The sequence below is a fragment of the Benincasa hispida genome, chromosome 5 (genome assembly GCF_027475165.1).
Source record: "Benincasa hispida cultivar pf3 chromosome 5, pf3_genome.v1.1, whole genome shotgun sequence".
Lineage (NCBI taxonomy): Eukaryota > Viridiplantae > Streptophyta > Magnoliopsida > Cucurbitales > Cucurbitaceae > Benincasa > Benincasa hispida.
In genome coordinates this window covers 39,968,202-39,992,079 of record NC_143482.1, presented here as the reverse complement: position 1 = coordinate 39,992,079, position 23,878 = coordinate 39,968,202, and the positions used below count along the sequence as shown (strand labels likewise).

The following is a 23,878-nucleotide window of genomic DNA, read 5'->3' as shown; positions in this document are numbered from 1 at the left end:
GTGAAGTCTCTGTCATGAACGGTGTTATATAGCGAGACGTTAAAAATTCATTGTCAGGTCTTATACAAACTCTTTTTATTGGACGCCCTCGCTCGCATGTCCCCTACATGAATGATCAGGATCAGACCATCTATGACAAGTCACAACACTTGTGACCATTCCACAAAGCGGGTCACATCCGTAGCATTACTAGGATAAAGTTTCCCTCCTATATCCATATACTACAAGGCATTTTGGTTATTACTTAAGACATGATCTACTTGTATGTCACCACATACATGCTTAAGTTACATATAGATAACTAGGGATTTTATGTTTATTGGTTTGGGGTAAAGCAAATAAAACAAACAACTGAGCAAAACCAATAAGTGAAGTAAAATATCATATATTATACAACACAAGCATTCGTACAAACTCTTTACAAATTATTGGACACGAGATTTTAGGACATCAACCCCAACAATCTCCCACTTATCCTAAAGCGAAGTGGGGTGTACATAAAACTAGTACAAAACAATAAACTAGGGCATAAAAGCCAAGGACAAGAAAATCTCCCACTTGCCCTACTCCAGCCGCGGGCGATCATATTGACCCATGCTCTGAAGGTGACCCTCAAACACTGTAGCTGTGAGAGTCTTCGTAAACGGGTCAGCAATATTGTGCTTTGACCCTGATCTTCGTGACGATCACGTCTCTTCGATGCACTATCTCGCAGATCAGATGATACTTTTGCTCTATGTGTTTGCCGTGCCTGTGACTCCTAGGCTCCTTGGAGTTCGCCACCCCACTATTATCACAATAGAGGGTAATGGGCCTAGACATATCCGAAACAACTTCCAGTTCTGTCAAGAACTTTCTGAGCCAAACTGCCTCTTTAACAGCTTCACAAGTCGCTACGTACTCCGCCTCCCTAGTGGAGTCAACAATGCACCCTTACTTAGTGCTTCGCTACACTACAGCTCCTCTGTTAAGAGTAAAGATTGACCTTGAAGTGGAATTGTGAGAGTCTCTATCAGTCCGCAAGTTAGAATCAACGTATCCAGCATGGTTTAAATCCCTAGAGTCATACAAGAGCATGTAGTCCCTCGTTCTCCAAAGATATTTGAGGATATTTTTCACTGTGGTCGAGTGACCCTGGCCTAGGTTAGACTGATACTTACTAACTATGCTCACAACGTAGCAGATGTCTGGACGAGTACAGAGTATTGCGTATATCAAACTGCCAACGGTAGATGCATATAGGACCCATCTCATCTCCTCAACCTCTTGAGGCGTCTTAGGACACATGTCCTTAGACAAAGTGACTCCATGCCTGAATGGCAGTAGGCCCCTCTTGGAGTCTTACATCAAGTACCTGAGCAACATCTTGTCAATGTATGATGCCTGAGAAAGTGATAGGACTTTGTTCTTACAATCTCGAAAGATCTGTATACCCAGAATAAACTGAGCCGCTCTCAAATCTTTCATTTGGAATTGGGTCGCTAGCCAGTTCTTAACTGCAGTCGATAGCCTACATCATTCCACATGAGTAGTATATCGTCTACATACAACTTTAAGAAGACTACTGAACATTGATGATCTTCTTGTAGACACAAGGTTCATCAACGTTTTGGTCAAAGCCATACGACTTGATCGCAGTATCAAACCGCATGTTCAAAGATTTAGACGCTTGTTTTAACCCATATATAGATCGATTCAGCTTGCAAACCTTTTGCTCTTGACCTTGGGCTATGAATCCCTCAGGCTGCACCATGTAAATGGTCTCCTCAAGATTGCCATTCAAAAAGGTCGTATTGACGTCCATTTGCCAGATCTCATAATTATGATAAGTTGCAATGGACAGGAGGATGCAAATCGACTTTAACATGGAAACAAATGAGAAAGTCTCCTCATAGACGACTCCCTCTATCTGGGTATAACCCTTTGCCACAAGTCGAGTCTTGAAGGTTTATACCTTCCCAGTTTGCGCTTGTAGATCCATTTACAACCTATAGGTCTTACCCCATTAGGCTGATCTACAAGATCCCATACTAAGTTAAAGTACATCGACTCCATCTCGAGATCCATAGCCTTTACCCATCCATCCCGGTCTACATCCTTCATTGCCTCAGACAATGGATCCTCAACGTTGCCATCTGCTACCATAGCAAGGATTTCCGTGAAACCCAGATAGCGATCATGCGGGTTCGCAACCCTCCCACTGCGTTGAGGTTCCCTTAGGAACCGACCTACTAGATGATCTCCCATCAACAACTCTTGCTGATGAAGCAAGCTCTTCAACAACTCTTGTTGAAGTTTTAGTAGTTTCATTGGAAAGCTCATGCAACACAACTTTACTTTGTGGACTATGCTCCCTTATATGATCCTCCTCCAGAAAAGTAACGTTCATGGAAACAAACACCCTATTTTCTGATGGATCATAAAGATAACCCCCTCGGGTAGCCTACAAAGAGGCATAACCTTGATCGTGGTTTAAACTTCTTAGGATTTGTCTCAAGCACATGTGCAGGGCAACCCAAATGCAGAAATGACGTAAACTAACTTTACGCCCATTCCATAACTTAAGAGGTGTTCTCGCAACAATCTTGGAGATAACGCAGTTGAGTATGAATACCGCAGTCTCCATTGCGAAACCCCAAAACAAGTCTGGTAAGGAAGCGAAACTCATCATCGAACGAACCATGTCCAAAAAGGTTCTATTTCTCCTCTCCGCTACACCATTGTGATCAGATGTATCCAATGCTGAGAGTTAGAAAACGATTCCATGTTCTATTAAATAGTCCTGGAATCCCAAGTCCAAAAACTCTCCATCTTGATCCGATCAAAGTGTTTTAATCCATCTATCTAATGCATTTTCAACTTCAGCCTTGAACTCTTTGAACATTTCAAAGGATTCAGACTTCTGTTGCATAAGATAAACATACCCATACCTAGAGTAATCATCAGTATAACTGATAAAATACCCATAGCCACAGGGGCTCACATATTCATAGGACCACAGAGGTCAGAATGTACTAACTCCAGAGGCTCTTTGGCTCGATAACCTTTTCCAGTAAAAGGTCGTTTAGTCATCGTACCCTCAAGACAAGATTCACACACTGGTAAAGAATTTTCTTCTAACTCACTTAGAAGTCCATTCTTCACCAATCTCTCAATTCTATTGAGATGGATGCTAAACGAAGGTGCGAATGTAGTCACTCGTACCAATCTCTCAATCAGACGAATTCTTAAAATGGTAGGTTTAATTTGGCGACCTGGTCACTCGCACCCATACAAATCAAAAGACCGCCCTTGATGGTAAGAGTTCCCAAGTCACTTAGGATTGAGGTCATGTTACTTATGGTCATCCTAGTGAAGTGAAGTCTCTATCATGAATGGTGTTATTTAACGAGATATTAACACTTTGTGGTCAGGTCTTATACAAACTCTTTGTATAGGACGGCCCCGCTCTGATGTCTCCTACACGAATGATCAGGATCAGACCATCTGTGACAAGTCATAACACTTGTGTCCATTCCATAAAGCGGGCCGCATCTGTAGCTTTACCAGAATAAGGTTTCTCTCCTATATCCATATACTATAGACCATTTGAGTTATCACTCTTTCCCTAATATTGGGGTCAGTAGATAAATTTCTCCCTTAGGAGCTGATTCCGGGACTTGAACAATGTGGCGCTACACCCTTTTTTGGCCCAAGAAAGGTTTGGTCATAATTAGACTATGATTTATTATTCATTAGAAGCATCAATGGTACTTAAGGAGTTAGATGTAACTATAGGCGAAAAACGGTAATTTTGGCCTAGCTGTACTTACGAGCAATTGTGAAGGGTCATCACATTGTTGACTTGTTATATCCAATAGACACATAAATGTATCTGTAGTGCGAAAAGTTCAGTTGTCAGTCTTTAGTGGAGTGAGCGACAGTTAATGAAAGTTGATTAATTTAATTAAAGGGGTTTAATTAATTGATCAAGTACTATTAGAGCTTCAAACTATAGATCCATAAAGTCCCGTCTGTAACTCAACTTGGATAATTGAGAATCAATTTAATTTTGGATTAATTTTAATTGCTCAAATTAATTGAGTGAAGTAATTATATATGGTATAATTAATTAATTTTATTATAAATGATATAATTAATATAACATATTTGATACATTATAATTCAAACATTATTTTGATAGAAATATTCGAATGTGATTCAAATATTAATTATATGAATTTGATTCATGTAATTATATTTAATATAAATTTGACTTATATCATATAGAAGGAACCCTTATACAAGAGTACCTCTGAGAGGAAGCAGATCTTTCTAAAAGAATTGTGACAACATTACCACATACAGTTATGCATCAAACTACAAAATTACCAGCATGCTTGAAGATAAAGAAACAAGAGAATGAGTAAACTTACTAGTTGAAGACTCTCTTAACCGAAAATCTCACTCTCTCCACTAATGGACGCTCTCGCTCTCGTTGGAACGACAAGCTATCGTTCAGAAACACCCAATCGTCTACCATGAACGGACTCCACACGAACAGACGAAGAATGGGGACGACACCACCACTGGGAAACCTTAGTATTCTCGGAGTGAGAATCCAAAGAGTGGGCTCTATTCGGATATTTTAGAGGGGATGAGGAAAAGAGATCGTATACAACGATCAAGCAAGTGGGAGAAGGCAATGTCTATCGTATAGACAAGATGTTTGATCGTTTAGGCAAAGTACACGATTGTGTTGGAAAAGGTAAGTGATCGTCTATATGATCGTTTAGTAGAACCTCGGCGCTAAGCGATCGTTTAGTAAATCGTGGGCAATTGTTTAGAAGATAGCGTGCGCATGTAAGCGATCGTCTAGTAAACTCGAGCTATCGTATAGGCTCTCAATTAACTAAGCGATAGGATGCAAACACCTCGTGAGCTATTAACCATGTTCTCTTAAAAATGAAAACAATTTTCATTTTATTCTTTGGTTATGAAAACCGAATGGAACCTCCCACTGGTGCATGGTTACAGAAAAAATGGCAGCCAATTATCCCATAACTGTCCAATTAATAAATAATTAATATAATCATATTATATTCATTAACCTATAGTTTAATATCATATATCAACCAGAGTGTTTTCTCCTCCACTAGATATAAATGATATTTATATTCAATTTCGTTCAATTAATGTATCTCATACATAAAGTCAATCATATCATATATAATTAACCAATTCAATTATATCATATATAATCGAACTCCCTTTTGTCAATTTCAACATTTCAAACTGACCCAAAAACTGATTCTCAGCTCGAATCCAAGCTACCAAGGGGACCTTATGGACCTATGGCTCGAAGCTCTAACGGTACATGAATAGCTGACAAAACTCTTTAGCCACGAGATCCACCATCAGTTATCTGTCAGGCATTCCACTAAAGACTGACAGCTGAATTCTTCTTACCACAGATGTACTTCTATGTCCATCGGATATAACCAATCATTAGTACGAGAACCATTCACAGATGCTCGTAAGTACAGCTGGGCCAATTTACTATTTTGCCCCTGTAGTTACATCTTACTTCTCAAGTACAACTGATCTCTCTAATGAATAATACAACATTGTCCTACTATGTGTGAACACCTCTCGAGCCATGAGAAGGTGTGTGGCACCACATCGTTCAAGCCTTGGGATCAGCCCTTAAGGGAGCAATCTATCTACTTACCCCTGCTTCAGGGAAGGAGTGAATTCCATCTTATGTAGTTGAGTTTCTAGCTCCCAAATCAGACAAATCCTCAAAGTGGTAGGTTTGAGTTGGGGATCTGGCCACTCGCACCCATGCAAATAAAAGGATCGCCCTCAATGGCAGAAGTTCATAACTCACTAAGGATTGAGGTCATATTACCTATGGTCATCCTAGTCAAGTGAAGTCTCTGTCATGAACGACGTTATATAACGAGACATTAACACTTAATGGTCAAGTCATATACAAACTCTTTGTATAGGACACCCCCGCTGGCATGTCCCTACACGAATGATCAGGATCAGACCATCTGTAGTAAGTCACAACACTTGTAACCATTCCACAAAGCGGGCCGCATCTGTAACAATACCATGATAAAGTTTTCCTTCTATATCCATATACTACAGACCATTTTGGTTATCATCTAAGACATGATCCACTTGTATGTCACTACATACATGTTTAAGTTACATAATGACAACTAGAGATGTTAGTTTATTGGTTTGTGGTAAAGTAAATAAAACATCCAATGTGCAAAGTCAGTAGTGAAGAAAATACCATATATTATACATCAGAAGCGTTCGTACAAAAAGTGTTTAAAAATTACAGGACACGAGACTTTTGGGGCATCATTCCCAACAATCTTCCACTTGTCCTAAAGTGAGTGGGGTATACATAAAACTAGTACACAACAATAAATTAGGGCACTAAGGCCCAGTATAAAAAAATATCCCACTTGCCCTAGTCCAGCCGTGGGCGGTCCCGTAGACGCATGCTCTGAAGGTAACTCTCAAACACTGTAGTCGTGAAAGCCTTCGTAAACGAGTCAGCAACGTTGTGCTTGGAAGCAATCTTCGTGACTGTCATGTCCCCTCGATGCACTATCTCGCAGATAAGGTGATACTTTCGTTCTATGTGTTTGTTGCACCTATGACTCCTAGTATCCATGGAGTTTGCCACAACACCACTATTGTCACAATATAGAGTGATAGACCTAGACATATCTGGAACCACTTCCAGCTCTGTCAGGTACTTCCTGAGCAAGACAACCTTTTTAGCAGCTTCACAAGCTGCTACGTACTTGACCTCCATCGTGGAGTCGACGATGCACCCCTGCTTAGTGCTTTGCCACACTATAGCTCCTCCATTAAAGAGTAAAAACTGACCTTGAAGTGGACTTGCGAGAGCCCATATCAGTCTAAAAGTCAGAATTCATGTATCCAGTAAGGATAAAATTCCTAGATCCATACACGAGCATGTAGTCCCTCGTTCTTCGAAGATACTTGAGGATGTTCTTAATTGTGGTCCAGTGATGCTGGCCTAGGTTAGACTACTACCTACTTACTATTCCCATAGCGTAACATGTGTTTGGCCTAGTATAAAGCATTGCGTACATTAAACTGCCAACGAAAAATGCATATGGGACCCGTCTCATTTCCTCAACGTCCTTAGACAAGTTACTATATGCCTGAACGGCAGTATGCCTCTTTTGGAGTCCTACATCGAGTACTTGAGCAACATCTTGTCAATGTATGATGCCTGAGATAGTGTTAGGACTTTGTTCTTATGATCCCGAAAGATCTGTATACCCAAAATAAACTGAGCCTCTCCAAAATCTTTCATTTTGATTTGGGTTGCTAGCCAGTTCTTAACTGCAGTCAGGAGACCTACATCATTCCCAATGAGTAGGATATTGTCTACATACAACACTAAGAAAACTACTGAACTATTGACGTTCTTTGTGTAGACACAAGGTTCATCAACGTTTTGGTCAAAGCCATACGATTTGATCGCAGTATCAAACTGAATGTTACAAGATTGAGACGTCTGTTTTAGTTCATAACTGGACCAATTCAGTTTGCAAACTGTTTTCTCTTGACCTTGGGCAATGAATCCCTCGGGCTCCACCATGTAAATGGTCTTCAAGATTGCCATTCAAAAAAACCGTCTTGACATTCATTTGCCAAATCTCATAATTATAATAAGCGGTAATGGACAGGAAGATGTGGATCGACTTTAACATGGCAACAGGCGAGAAGGTCCCCTCATGGTCAACTCCCTCCACCTGGGTATAACCCTTTGCCACAAGTTAAGCCTTGAAGATTTGTACCTTCCCATCAGCACCCTGTATCCAATTGTAGATCCATTTACAAACTATAGGTCTTACCCCATCAGACTGATCTACCAGATCCCATACTGAGTTGAAGTACATCGACTCCATCTGGAGATCCATGGATTTGACTCATTCAACCCAGTCAACATCCTCCATTACCTTCTGATAAGACAACGGATCCTCAACGTCGCCATCTGCTACCATAGCGAGGATTTTCGTGAAACCCAGATAGTGAATGAGTGGGTTCGAAACCTTCCAACTGCGTCAAGCTTCCCTCAACTCTTGAGGAGGAACCGACCTACTAGTTGAACTATCATCAACAACTCTTGCTGATGAAGCAGGCCCTTCAATAGCTCTTTTTGAAGTTTTAGTAGTTTTGTTGGAAAGCTAACGTAACACGCCTTTATTACATGGACTGTGCTCCTTAATATGATCCTATTCAAAGAAAGTAGCATTTGTAGAAACAAACACCCTATTTTTCGATGGATCATAAAAGTAACCCCCTCGTGTACCTTTGGGGTAGCCTACAAAGAGGCATAACCTCGACCGTAGTTCCAACTTCTTGGGATTTTCCTCAAGCACATATGCTGGCCAACCCCAAATGTGGAAGTGACGTAAACTAGCTTTACGCTTGTTCCACAACTCTAGAGGTGTTCTCGCAACACTCTTAGAAGGAACACAGTTGAGTACATATACCACATTCTTCACTAAGAAACCCCGAAACGAATCCGGTAAGGAAGCGTAACTCATCATCGAACGAACCATGTCCAACAAGGTTCTATTTCTCCTCTCTGTTACACCATTATGATGAGGTGTACCTGGCGTTGAGAGTTGGAAAACGATTCCATGTTCTATCAAATAGTCCTAGAATGCTGAATCCAAAAACTTTTAACCTTGATCTTATGGAAGTGTTTTAATCCGTCTCTCCAATGCATTTTCAACTTCAGCCTTGAACTCTTTGAACTTTTAAAAGGATTCAGACTTCCGTTACATCAGATAAACATACACCTAGAGTAATCATCAATGAAACTGATAAAATACTCGTAGCCTCCTTAGGCTCGCATATTCATAGACCATAGAGATCAGAATGTACTAACTCAAGAGGCTCTTAGGCTCGATAACCTTTTCCAGTAAAAGGTCTTTTAGTCATCTTACCCTCAAGGCAAGATTCACACATCGGTAAATAATCTTCTTCTAACTCACTTAAAAAGCCATTCTTCACCAATCTCTCAATCCTATTGAGATTGATGTGTCCTAATCGAAGGTGCCAAAGTTGGCCATTTTTTTTTTAGAAATTCGTTGAGGTTTAGATTGAGTTACGGTAGATTTAAAGATCTCTATGTTATGGAGAAAACTTAAGGCTAACAGTCTTAGCACATACAAGTTATTTTCAAGTTTAGCTGTACAAATTTCAACACCATCCTTTATCTGTATTAAAAACAATAGTGTATTTACATTATAACAGATACTTTAAGTAAATTAAGTTCCTTTTTAACTCAGAAACTACAAAAACATCTTTTAATACAAGAAACCTATTATGTAAGGTTAATTGGATGCCTCCCACTACCATAGCTGAGACGACGTGCCCAGTGCCTACCCGCATCGTCATCTCTCCAGCCTCCAGCTGTCGCTAGGATTTAATCCCCTGAAAAGAAGAACAAACGTGATTAATGGCGCCTGAATCAATTATCCAGGCTGAATCATAACTCTCCATTAAACAAGATTCTAGCACAAGTAAATCATATTTACTTTTGTCTGCCTTGGCCTTAGCCGCCCTCCTTTCCTTCAGCCAGCGAAGACAACTCTTATTCCAGTGTTCGTCTTGGTTGAAGTGGAAACATTTTCTTTTTTCAACCGGTGGTAGACGCCTCATTCGGGCGATAGGTGGTGGGTTAGCAGACGCTTTCCCTATCTCCTTACCACTCTTCTTATTCTTCCCCTTTCCAGAGTTAGAAGTAGAAGATACAGACTTCGTTCCTGAGGTCGAACCTTGATAGAACGTCCTAGAAGATGAGGCAACATTTGCCCCACCCCCTTTTCTCTCATTACTTTTCAGTAAAGATTGGTATGTCTGCAATTCGTTGAGGAGAGTTCTAAGGGTATATTCCACATTGTTAAGAATCTTATTACTAACAAACTGAAGGAAGCTCTCCAGTAAAGAATGCAGGATTATGCTAACCTGATAGCGCTCATCGATTCTAGACTCATTCATCTCCACCACGTTAAAGTGGACCATCATGTTAAGCACACATTCACGAACAGAGGTTCCTTCCTCCATTTTGGAGTTAAAGATTTATTTAAGAGCCCCGTGCTTGAGCTATTCAGACAGTTGTCCGAACTTCCCCCGTTGGGACTCCATGATCTCACGTGCTGAGACCACAGGGCATACTTCTTGGCCTTCTCATTTGCCCGTGTCCATCACTCGTATGCCTCTCTAACATTTTGAGCGGCATTTGGAGCTGGAATAGGAGGACAGACCTCCGTAAGGGCAAACATCAGATCCTCAATGATGAGTATCGTCGTGATCATATGTTTTTAATTCGAATAGTTGTCGCCAATATGTTTTTTGGCACTTAACAAAACAATTGTGGTTGTGGCCATTTTAAAAACCGTTGGTGAAAAACGAACAAACTTTTATAAGACATTACTAAACCATATTTTAACCAATTAGTTTTAGAAAAATAGTTTTCAAGTACCCTAAGTTATTAAGACTTCTATTTTGCAATGTTGCCCTAGCGAGGCAGGAAAAACGTCACCGGTGGGGTGATCAGATGCCCCTTCACTGGGACGACATATTCTCAATCATTAGGAAGAACCAACTCTTGAAACTGAACCTAACAGCCACATTTATTTGGTCCATAACTATCAACCCTTAACAATTTTGCGTATGTGTGACCCCTCGTTTTTGGCCCCAGAGTCCCGTCCTAATGAGCCCACGGTAGGGAAGAAGTAAATTAGGATAGGAGACTAATTAACCTCATCCTCTTACAGTAGATCAAATAAAGAAACGCATAAAACTGCCATCCTTTTGGGGGACACTCCCAGGGTTCCTCGAGGCAATGCACATAAACTTTATTCAACCTAACGAGAGAGATAGTGGGATATACTGTCGCACTTCCCGCTCTCACTTACTATGAACATTCTCTCCATCCACCTTGATATTGACCTACTCAAACACCATCAATTAGAGGGACATTCCCAGGGTGCCACGAGGCCGAGGGAAGATCTCACGACGTGGACAATAAGGGAGAAACACAAGAGATTTAAATGAAGCATCATATGCCCCAAGTATCTCACACTGAATGTTCTACCTAGGGGTTCATTAACCTAGACAATCCGGCTACTTCTTTTAGTCTAAGTCATTTATAAGTCCACTCAAAACACAACTTTTGTCTTTGAAATAATACAAGTTCAAGTAGTCACATTAAACTCTTTAATGAACTGTCCTTAACTTGCATGCATGCATCATATCTATCTAATTCACCTTTCCAGGTAGGTTCCCAGGTAGGGGTGTTACGTTTCTGTCACCTTAAATACCCTAGCGTAGACAGAACCCGCATTAAACAAAAGGTCCCTTATAGATAGATTTGCTACAGTTTAACCTTTTGTTAGTCAATTTAATCCTATTAAACTAATTAAAAGATTAAAGCCTAAAGTTGCTAATCATATTAGAATCGTGATCGTAGATCTATCTCATCCAAGTTTTAAACATTTTAAAACCGTGAATTAAACCTAAGTGTGCATGCATGTCTTTCTTATAAATGTTAGTTCTAATTTCTTTTATAACCATTATAAAAGAAACAACTAAAACAAACATTGCCACACAATAAGATATTTATAACCCTTATAAATTTAGCCTATGTGTCATGCTTCATGCAATGTCCAGTCATTACTATACACAACTTTTATATACAAGTAATAACCAAGCACACGTGCTTTCCATACACCTTTATACTATAAAAATTATAATATAAAGATGATGCATGTCAATGCTTTATGCATGGATAAATATAACTCTTATATTATATGATGCATGAGCATATTCTTACATAATTTAAATCATGCTTCTCTAAATCATAACACTTATAATAAAGAGATGATACATGACCAAAGCATAACCTAAGGTGGAATTTTTCTACATGTGCATACCATATGACATATATATAAAACATACATCTCATGTATAATAACGCAGATTAATGGACCGGGATGAACCACCTCAAAAACCGAAATGAAAAATTCTATCTATTACATTTTTCCACCGAGCAAACCGGTTCACAGATGAACCGGGTCTTGAACCGTTGAGCGAAGCTCTCATTTTTTAGTAAATGCCTCCAGGTAAACGATCGTGTAGCACATTAGACGATAATGCGCGGATGCTAAACGATCGCTTAGACGACAACGAAGCTACGAAGCTCGGTCGTCTATACGATTGCTTAACATGCGAAAGGTAAATGATTTACTACGCAATTTACTCCACGATCGTATAGACAGTAACCAAGAGATGAAGCTTGCTCAGCTATATGATCGTCTAGTGCTTGCGCGTTAAACAACTCTCGAGTATCCGGTACTCAACGATTGTCTACCTTATCATCTACACGACTCAACCAATGCTTGGTCGTCCTCATCCTCGAAGAACAACAACCCTTGCTATAAATCTTCTTCACGAACGACTCACAGATTCAAACTATCTTTGAATACAGACTCGATAGCAGTTAATAATGCCTGATAACCAGAGGCCTTTACAATTAACTCAAAATTTAAAAGAATTTAACAAACCAGAGGTTTCATCCTAGAAACTCCATTAATTCACACATCCACAAACGAATTAACGCTTAAAATAGAGAGTAGACATGCTTTTACCTACTGAGAATGTAAATGCAATTCTTTGCAGCAATGAATTTGGAATATTAGAATTTTGGCTCTGATACCAATTGAAGAAACTCTTATACAAGAGTACCTCTGAGCGAAAGCGGATCTTTACAAAAGCATTGTGACAGAATTACCACATTTACATTCACACATACAGATATGCATCAAACTACTAAATTACTGGTATGCTTAAAGATAAATAAACAAGGGAATGAGTAAACTTACCAGTTGAAGACTCTCTTCACAGCAAAACACGCTCTGTCCACTAACGGACGCTCTTGCTCTTGTTGAAACGACAAGCTATCGTTCAGCAACACCCGATTGTCTACCACGAACGGATTCCACACGAATAAACGAAGAATGGGGATGACACCACCACTTGGAACCCTTTGTATTCTCGGAGTGAGAATCCAAAGAGTGGGCTTTGTTAGGATTTGGTAGAGGGAAGAAAGAAATGAGATCGTATACAATGATCAAGCAAGTGGCAGAAGGCAACATCTATCATATAGAGAAGATGATTGATCGTTTAGGCGAAGTACACGATCGTGTAGGAAAAGGTAAATGATCGTCTATATGATTGTTCAGTAAAAGCTCGGCGCTAAGCGATCATTTAGTAAATCCTAGGCAATCATTTAGAAGACAGCGCACGCAATGATCACCTAGTAAACTCGAGCTATTGTATGGGCTCTCAATTCACTAAGTGATAGGATGCAATCACCTCGTGAGCTTGTACCGTGCTCTCTGCAAAATAAAAACAACTTTTATTTTATTCTTTAGTTATGAAAACCGAATGGAACCTCCAACTAATGCATGGTTATGGAGAAAACAGTGGCCAATTATCCTATAACTGTCCAATTAATATATAATAAATATAATCATATTATATTCATTATCCTATAGTTTAATATCATATATCAACCATATTGTTTCCTCCTCCACTAGATATAAATCATATTATATCTATTTTTCTCCAATTAATGTATCTCATAATAAAGTCAATCATATCATATATAATTAACCAGTTCAATTATATCATATATAATCAAACTCCCTCTTGTCAATCTGAACATTTCAAACTTACCAAAAAACTGAGTCTCAACTTGAATCCATGTAACCAAGGGGACCTTATGGACCTATGGCTTAAAGCTCCAACGGTACGTGAATAGCTGACTAAACTCTTTAGCCACGAGATCCACCATCTGTTAATTGCCAGGAATTCCACTAAAGACTGATAGCTGAACTCTTCCTACCGCATATATATTTCTGTGTCACTCGGATATAACCAATCATGAGTACGATAACCCTTCACAGATACTCGTATGTATAGCTAGGCCAATTTACCATTTTGCACCTGTAGTTACATTTTACTCCTTAAGTACCACTGATCCCTCTAATGAACAATATAACATAGTCCTACTATGTGTGAACACCTCTCGGGCCATGAAAAGGTGTTTGACGCCACATCGTTCAAGCCTGGGGATCAATCCTTAATAGAGAAATCTATCTACTTACCCTTGCTTCGAGGAAGGAGGGAATTCCATCTTGTATAGCTGAGTTCCTAACTCCAACATCAGACGAATCCCCAAAGTGGTAGGTTTGAGTCGATTACCTGGTCACTCGCACGCATGCAAATCAAAGAACCGCCCTCAATGACAGGAGTTCCCAACTCATTCAGGATTGAGATCATGTTACCTATGGTCATCTTAGTGAAGTGAAGCCTCTGTCACGAACGATGTTATATAATGAGACGTTAACATTTCGTGGCCAGGTCTTATACAAACTCTTTGTATAGGACGTCCCTGCTCGCATGTTCCCACAAGAATGATTAGGATCAGACCATCTGTGACAAGTCACAACACTTGTAACCATTCCATAAAGCAGACCACATCTGTAGCGTTACCAGGACAAGGTTTCCCTCCTATATCAATATACTACAGACCATTTTGGTTATCACATAAGACATGATCCACTTGTATGTCACCACATACATGCTTAAGTTACATAATGACAACCATGGATTATAGTTTATCGGTTTATGGTAAAGCAAATAAAACATCCAATGTTCAAAGTCAAGTAGTGAAAAAGAATATCATATATTATACATCTCAAGCGTTCGTACAAAAAATGTTAACAAACTATAGAACACGAGAATTAAGGGCATCATCCCCAACACATATATCATAGATTAATGAGAGAATTACAAACTATAGTTTATATTATATTTGATATAATATAAACCATATATTATGTGTTATATTTGATATAACATATAGTTATATATATAATATATATGATAAATTAGTTATTGTATTGTTATTATTTAAATTAAAATTTGAATTTGATTTAAATTTAAATTAAAAAAGAGGGGGTTATTAAAATAACTTCCCTCCCTAATTTCTCTCAGGAATTGTAGGATGAGGCTAGAGGTTATGCGTTGATCTTCTTCCTTCTCCATTAGAGTTCACGTAGACTGGTCATGCTCGGAGTGTGTGAATTTCTTTACAGGAAAAAAAAATAAAATAAAAATCATCTATAGAATTGTTCTTCCTTACCTTCTACCAAAATTAAGAGAAGCTGACAACTCTCTCTTAGATTCTCGATCCTAACAAGAATACAGAGGTTTCTCCATTGGTGGTGACCGACTAAATTGGGATTTAGGTGTTGCAATGTTCTTTGGTGCTCATGAACAAGAAGATTTGTGGTCAATTGAAAGGATTTCATAAATAATTTGTGTCATCAAGGGTTACTATCTTTGAACCCTATTTTCATCTTCTCTGTAATATTATTCTAAGCATGCTGTAAATAACTTGGAATGCATAATAGTGTTTTAAATTTTATTTTTTTATGTAAATTAAAAATTGGAAAATTATCTCACTTCCGTCTAGGATTTTCGTAAACCTTCACTAACATTTGGTTAATCTCACAATAAACACAAATCTCTAGTGAAATCCCAAAGAAGATAACTAACCTTTAATGAATCCTAAAGGAAGTACTAACCTCTGGTAGGTACATGTCTACGGATAGGGGGTAACCATCACTAACATAAATATCATGTATCATAAAATAGAGCCCACACATAAATCATAACATAAAGCTCATCCATCCTCATATATGCCAAATAAGATATAGACCATGCTCATACTTTCTTATAAAATATCTTATAAGACAATATTATGCTCATTCTTATCACATACATCAACAAGGACAGTCATATGTTCAATTTCCTCTTTAATCATGCATCATGATTCATATAGTCATATAATCATTAAATTGTTCTTGTGTTTTATCGCCTGACATAAAGGTAGTTCTAGTAGAAAGATTACTTACCTAAGATTGCAAACATTAGGAACTAGCAAGCTTAACCTCTTCTTGCCCAACAATATTGACAATCCACGGGATCGACTTAAAACACCCAAACGAAAGCACCTAAAATCCTCAAGATCCAAATCTTTCACCCACCCAAATTTGTCGACTATGTCTTTAATTGTTTTGACAGAAACTTCATTGGCCTATGTACCAACATCCAAAATATGACGAGTTTCAACAAATCAGGGCTAAAACTTTAATGAGTGCTCAATTATCCTCAGGAAAACCCAATCAAACTAATTGAAACTTACCCTTAAATCAAGATTCTAGCGAAAACTCTTGGCAGTGGCGGTCCCACCGGGTCAGTGACGGTAAAAGCGTCGACGATGGCAGAGAAGGGAGTCTTGAAAGATAGGCAACGGCATAGCCCCAAGGCAGTTGTTCATAGATCAACACTCAATTGGAGAAGAGCTATGGATGGAGACAAACTCCGGCGACGCGAGTGATCGGCTGTCTGAAGAATGAATGCTCAGCCGTGTGTCAGGCAGAGGACGACGCTTGGTCAAAAGAGAGATGCAGCACGAGCTTCACTTGATGGCGTCACGCCGTTAGGGATATGAATGCTCACACGAAGCATAAACTCAAAAGGAGGCGGGGTGTTTTGTTTGCACGCGAAAAAGAAAGGATGGAAATAATTTTTTTAAACATTAATAACTTTAACCCTTATAAAAGAAAAAAGTGTAATTGCAATTGGTAGTATTTTTAGGTATAATAACCAAGTGTATAACATCATTTAAAAAATTACAAATATAGTCAAGCCTATCAGCAATAGACTTATATCGTTGATCAATTCTCAAGTCTATTAGTGATAGATTTCTATCATTGATAGACTCTTACCAGTGATATGGTCTATCACTGATAAATTGCTACCAATAATATGGTCTATCACTGATAAACTATTTAAATTTGGTCATATTTATAATTTTTTACATTATATTATATCTATTAATACTTCAGTATAATGTCTATATTTGCAACTATCCCAAGAAATATATATATATATATATATATATGAATAAACTGACTTTCCCTTTAACTTCTCCAATTCCAAATCCAAATCTCTATTTTTGAAAAAAGATTAAACTTCCAAATCCTCTTGGAAAGAATGAATTTAAATAAGTTATCCTATTAAATCGATTTAATTTAATTCTATTTTTCAAATTAAATTACAATTGAAATAAATCTCAAATTCTTCTTAAATTAAAACTTAAATTCCAAAATTCTTCACCAAACAAAATTTAGAAATTGAATTATCCTTTCACAATAATTCAATTCAACCTCCAAAATTCAAAATAAGTCTCATATACCATAAATAATAAAATTTAAATTACATAAAAATTTGGGATGCCACACGTGAAACTCAAGGAAATTCCCTTTGCCGGATCTTGCCGTCAACAGAAATAATTATGAAATATAATGGAGCCTAAATAAATCAAACTCAAATCACATAATCTAAATGTCAAATAATATATTCTAACATCATCCTCTCTCAAACTCACAAAATACTGCATCATTGTGAATTTAATTATTAAATAAATAATCTACATGTTTGTTGATTTGAAATCAAAACCCCATATAGATGCTGATGCCAATACCCATTTCCCACAATTAGGGTTGGTAAAATTTCTCACAGGGCCCCACCCTGGTCAGGGTGGGGAATCCCCGATTTAACAGAGGATGGATCAAATCGGGGACCCCTTTAGGGCCCTGAACCAGGGATAGGGTGGGGATGGCGAGGGATCCTCATCCCATCCCCGTCCTGGTTAGGTTTTTAAATATATATATATTAGGTATCTAACTTTTCACATTCAGCCTAGTTTTTAATTTAGCCCAATCTAAGCCCAACTAAAATGTACAAGCCCGAACCAAATAGAATTTTTGAGAAAAAATGAAAACAAAAAGTCCTAGGGAAACAAAAGGAAAAACGAGGAATGGGTCCCTACGAGGACTCGTTTCTCCGATACGGAATCCTCCCGCCGATCACGAATGCAAGTTTCAATTGAACGGCAAAGTCTCTCAAACCAATGCCAGTAATGTAAATTCAACTAATGATTCTACAACTTAACCTTTCAAAGGATGTTTGTTTTCTAGGAATCAAAACCAGCCAGAATCTTTATATATATCTGAAATTGTAATTGTAGATGACTGAAAATATAGACATCTAGCATATTTAGATAACCACCATGTTTGTTTTTCAAAAATAATTGTAAGAATGTTTCCGACATCATAACAAATATTTCACTTATATATTTTTTTGTTTTTTTTCCTCGTGTTTTCATTCTATTAGAACAAAGTCTACCATATTTAAACATGAGACAACCACGTTTGACTTTGAAGGGATTGTGTTAAATGTCAATCTTCCTTTCATATAATTAGATCGTGAAATGAATAACATTTGATCATCACCTAATAAGGTAGCTCACCTACAACATTGCCAGTAGGACTATAGTTACATGAGACTAAAGTCCAATTGTTTTTGCATTTAACAGTAGCACAACCCACCAAAAAACTATCCTTCCACACCAATTGTGTATAATGTCGGCACTCGCCTCCCACACATTTGTTGGAGTTATGGTCATAGTACTTCTTCTCATCCGCCCATGCCTTCACGGCAGCCGCTGCCGTCAACTCGCTGTTTACCGTTGCCAAGTTCTCACCATAATGGCTATTGGAGTGCACCATCTCGCAAGTTTTAATCTTTGATCCGATGTAATTTTTAGCGTAAGTTTCAAGTTATTCGTCCCAAAAAAGGGGTTCAACCCCGACTGTTGCTCGAACCGCATTGTGTGCATCAAGAAAGTCTTGTGGGCTGTTTTGGGCAACGACAATGGGGGTTAGGGTTAGCACAACAATGCAAAGGGCGACGAGAACGGTGGCGAGTGCGATTTTGGATATCTTATTTTTAAGGGTTGATGGAATAAAGGAAGAATGTGAAAGGCACCGTGTGGGAGTATGGACATTATTTGGTGAAGGTTTATTTATAGTGAGAATGAAATAGTTTTTAGATGATGGTTGGCGTTTGAATGCTAAATAAAGAAACAAAAATAGAGGCATCGTATGCGCCATGGATTCTAACTATGGATTACTGTTAGGTTAGTTTATTTATTCTCGAGTTTTTTTTTTTCTCTCTTTGTCCTTTTAATAGTTGTGTGTATCAGGCAGGCTTGCATGCATCTGCACGGATCTCAGACAACGTGTCCACTCCTGCAAAATTTAAGTATGAATGGAATGCATAAGATATATATTAAACTCAAGTAGACGACCGCCTTAAATCGAATCTATTCTCCCTAAATAGATCGCCTTTATATATTAACCCGATGTCATTTTTTAAATCCTAAATTAAAAACACATTTTTTTGGATATAAATTAATTAACACATATTTCTACATATGATTATGCAGTTATATAACATTAAATAAATTTGGTCATTTTTTAATCCAGTTATATAACATTTTTGAATTATTTCTAGGGAAGTTGCATTATATGAAAAATATATTTTAATAAACCAAAGCCATGACTATAACTTTTTTGTAATTGCAGGTGTGACAATCACATAACAATCACATAGCAATCAATGTCGGACTTTGGTCGCATTTCCAACAATATATCATTAAGATATTAATTTATTTAATCTCGAATCATAATTCTATGAAGGCTTCATTTAATAATAATTTTGTTTCAATATTATTTTTCGTTTTTGAAATTTTTATGGTTTCTTCACTTTTTCTTTAATTTTCGCTTCTCATTTGGATTAAAAGTCTTTCCATTTATTTTCCCCAAAATTTAGCTTAAATTTTCAAAATATTGGTAGAAGGTATTGATAACATTGTAAAGAAATAATTCACACGTGCAAGTAGTTATTATAAAGCTCATCTTCAAATACTAAAAATTTAAAACTAACCATCTCATTCAGTAACCATCGGGTTTTCTTTTTCAAAAATTGTGTTTGTTTTCTCACAACATTTTACTCGTGATTTTTATATTTCTTATGTAAACATTTGAATTATTAGACTATTTTCAAAAATGAAAACAATTTTTTGAAAACTACTTTTACTAATTTTCAAATTTTGGCTTTTATTTTAAAAACACACATAAAATGTAGAAAACAAAACATAGAAAGTCAATAGATGAAAGTGGTGTTTAAAGGCTTAAATTTTCTTTATTAAAAAAAAGGGAAATGAGAATAAAAAAGAAGTTATCAAATGAGATCTAAAAGCCCCATTATATAACCATGCTTTTTTTTTTTTTTTAATTTTATACTTGTGTATGCACAATTTGTTGGTAAGGTTTTAACCTTCCATGAAAACACATTTTATTCTCCAATTGGAGTAAGGAAGACCTCTAGGACTCAACTATAAATAAGGCATGACAGCTCCATGAAAGGTAAGTTCATCTCTTCCTTAAAAACTACTTGCCTTAACATTTGTGCAAAGTACATTAGAGTGTCTGTGGCAAGCACCATACCTATGTGTTACCCTTTTAATTTTCTTGCAAGTAATTTCTTCTCCTAAATACAAATTTTCGTTGAGGGCACGTGATGTAACGACCCGACTCCCTAGGACATAAACTATAGACATGCATGTATACATTTCAAAACGACATTTTTCTAAGATTAGAAAAAAACCAAAATTAATAATTTTATTAAAAGTAACTAAATGAAATTTATTTAATAGGGTACCCGGAAAATATGAAGTAATGAAAATACCACATTAAAACATGATCCAAAACAACCAATGTGCAAGAAGAAAATCAAAACTAAAAATTCTCTAAATCCAACAATTAGCTAAATTTAGAATCATGAAGACAAAAAAAAAAAAAAAAAAAAGCGAAAGCATTGACTAATCCTAGTTTCTCGATCACGGATTTTGCTTGTCATTCACCAGCATATTCTTACCCATTGCCTGAAAAAGAAACATGAGAAAGAGTAAGTATAAAATACTCAACAAGTAACCCCACTACCGGCGCCAGGTTTTGCATTTATGTCTAATAAATGCAATCTTCTAGTGAGACATGCAAAAACCCCTACCATTTCTGGATGGCCATCTGATGAATAGTTTAACTCGTCCTATCATAAATTCGATATACCCACAAAACTCTGATGAAATCTCGAATGAGATCACTAATCTCTGATGAATCCCAAATGAGAGACTAACCGATGGGGTTGATGCCCTAAATCTCGTGGGTTCTGTAGTTTGTCATCGTATTATACAAACAGTTTATTTATTTAATAAGATGTGAGGTATTTTATTCAAGATAGCATTAACCTAAAAAACTAATAAATAAACATCCAAGGTTATGTTCTATAATTTAAACATTATGTGGAGACTAAAGGAACTATTAAACAAGAGCATCCATGAGCACTTTTAGATCTTTCCTATTTCATTGTGACCAAAATACTACATACACATTTTAACAAATAGATATGCATTTTCACACTAATTAAAAGGCATGCTTTTACAAATAAAATCCAAGAGATTGAGTTAACGTACCAGTTGAAGACAGTCTTCACTTCAAACTCAATCCAGCGGAAGCAACCCTCTACAACCTTTACCACCCATCAAATAGTCGTCTACCAGCAGCACGATCCTCTACACAAATGACAGCACATGAACAAGCAGGACCGGGGAAGATACTACCACCTAGAGCCATTGGTATTCGCGGAGTGAGAATCGAAATAGTGGTCTTTGATGGAATTGGTAGAGGAAGGAGGAAAGGGATGATCGTGTAGAATGACAAGCAAGTGAGAGAAGTCTATCGATAATGGATGCTTATCGTTTAGAGAAAGCTTCAAGATCGTGTAGGTTTTACTAAGCAATCATCTAGTAGTTAGTAAGTGATCGTTTAGAAAACTCAGAACGCTATGCGATCTTTTAGAAAAACTGAGTGATCGTTTAGAGAATGCGTGCGATCGTTTAGTACACGAGGTGTGCGATCGTTTAGGTGATAGGGTGCTATCGTATAGGCTCTCAGCTAAGCGATCGTTATGTTTTCACACCTTGAGCGATTTTTTTGAACTCTTTGCAAAAGTAAACCAATTGTCATTTTATTCTTCAATTACAATAACCGACTAAGATTTTCCTACTAACACACAATTGAGGAGAAGTTTCTGGCCAATTATCACATAATTAACCCATTAATTAATAAATGAATATAATCCTATTATATTCTTAACCTATAGTTTGATATCATATATTTACTATAGTAATTTCTCCTCCAAGATAATGTATCTCATACATTTAGTCAATTATATCATATATAATTAATCAGTTCAATTATATCGTATATAATCGAACTCCCTCTTATTAATTTGAACATTTCAAACTTACCCAAAAACTGATTCTCGACTTTATCCAAGCTACCTAGAGGACCTTATGGATATGTTGTCACACCCCCTCTAAGATTACCCACCTAATCTAGAAAGAGGTGTGAAGATGCTAAACATCACCTCCCCTGATGACATTTAGCATCTTACTAACTAACTTAACCTGTGCTTAAATCTGAACAGTTACACAATAGTCCTTTAGTACATTTAATTTATGTTCAACATATTCCATATTACGATATCCAACAAACAAGTTTCATAAACTTTCTATCTTCTATTACATACAAACCACGAACAAAGTTTAGACACAACAGAAACACTTTTAGAAATTACACAACAAAACAACTCCTCTTGTCCCATACTCCCAAAACCATGACACGTAAGGTTCGTGATATGAAATTTATTTATAACAGTGCAAGGCCTATAGTGTAGCAGGAAACTCTTGTCGTGTGGCAGTAAACAGCTCAGCGTGTTTCCAGAACTTTAACGCTACCTTGGGGGGGGGGGAACATAAAACATCGAAAGCATGAGCTAATGCCCAGTGAGTGGTAATTTAATATAAACATAAGTTTTCACTTTCTAAATCATCAATAAAAGTAACTAAATCATTCAATAAAACATTGGCCAAGTATAAAAGATTCAACAACTTCTCGAACACGTGCTGGTAAAATAGGTTGTAATCATGACAGATCGTCTGGAAAAACATCTTGGAATTCTTGTACCACTGGTATATCTTATAATTTCTTGAACACGTGCTGGTAAAACAGGTGGTAATCCTGATAGATTGTCTGGAAAAACACACATGACATAAAAGAATGCGTAACACCAGGGACAATCAATACATGAGCAAGTTTTTCAAAAAAAATTAACGTACCAGTGACGAAATTTGGTGTTTCATCAGCTTCCTGTTGGGTCATTGCAAAACATTTCTCTTGAGCACGGGAGCGACCTACTAGTGCCTTCTACTTAGCATAGCTCGAACCCTCGCCTTTGGAAGCTGTTGGCATAGTTGGCTGATCAACTGTTTGAGAAGTGGTTCTCTGAGTAGTATTGCCCTCTCGTAACAACTTAGGACAATTTCTGAGGAAATGTCCAGGTTGTCCACAATTGAAGCATACATCATTCTTTCCAAAGCATGGACCCTAGTAACCTCTTCCACATTTTACACAAATAGGTCTTCTCTCAGCATCTGTAGAAGCACCACTAGTTGGTCTCACCTGTGAACCTACTGTGGACTCAAATGGTCATTTTGAATTGTTAACAGACGAAAATCCTCCTCTTCTACCTAATTTAGAACTGAAAGAACCATTGTATCTTGGTTTAAAGCTTCCCTTGTTTGAAACTCCCGGGTAAATCTCCTACTGAATTACTCACGTTGTTGGCCAAATGAGGTACTTGGACGAGCATTCGTTGTAGCTTCTAGCTTTATCCTCTTCCCAGAGATACTCCTCCCAGCTCTCATTGTCGTTTCAACTAA

The 23,878-nt window shown here is 37.5% G+C and overlaps 1 pseudogene; it reads right to left on the bottom strand.

Annotated features, from left to right (window-relative positions):
- Positions 1-18,485: 18,485 nt before the first annotated feature.
- Positions 18,486-23,318, bottom strand: LOC150036135 (pathogenesis-related protein 1B-like; annotated as a pseudogene).
- Between the last annotated feature and the right edge of the window lie 560 nt (positions 23,319-23,878).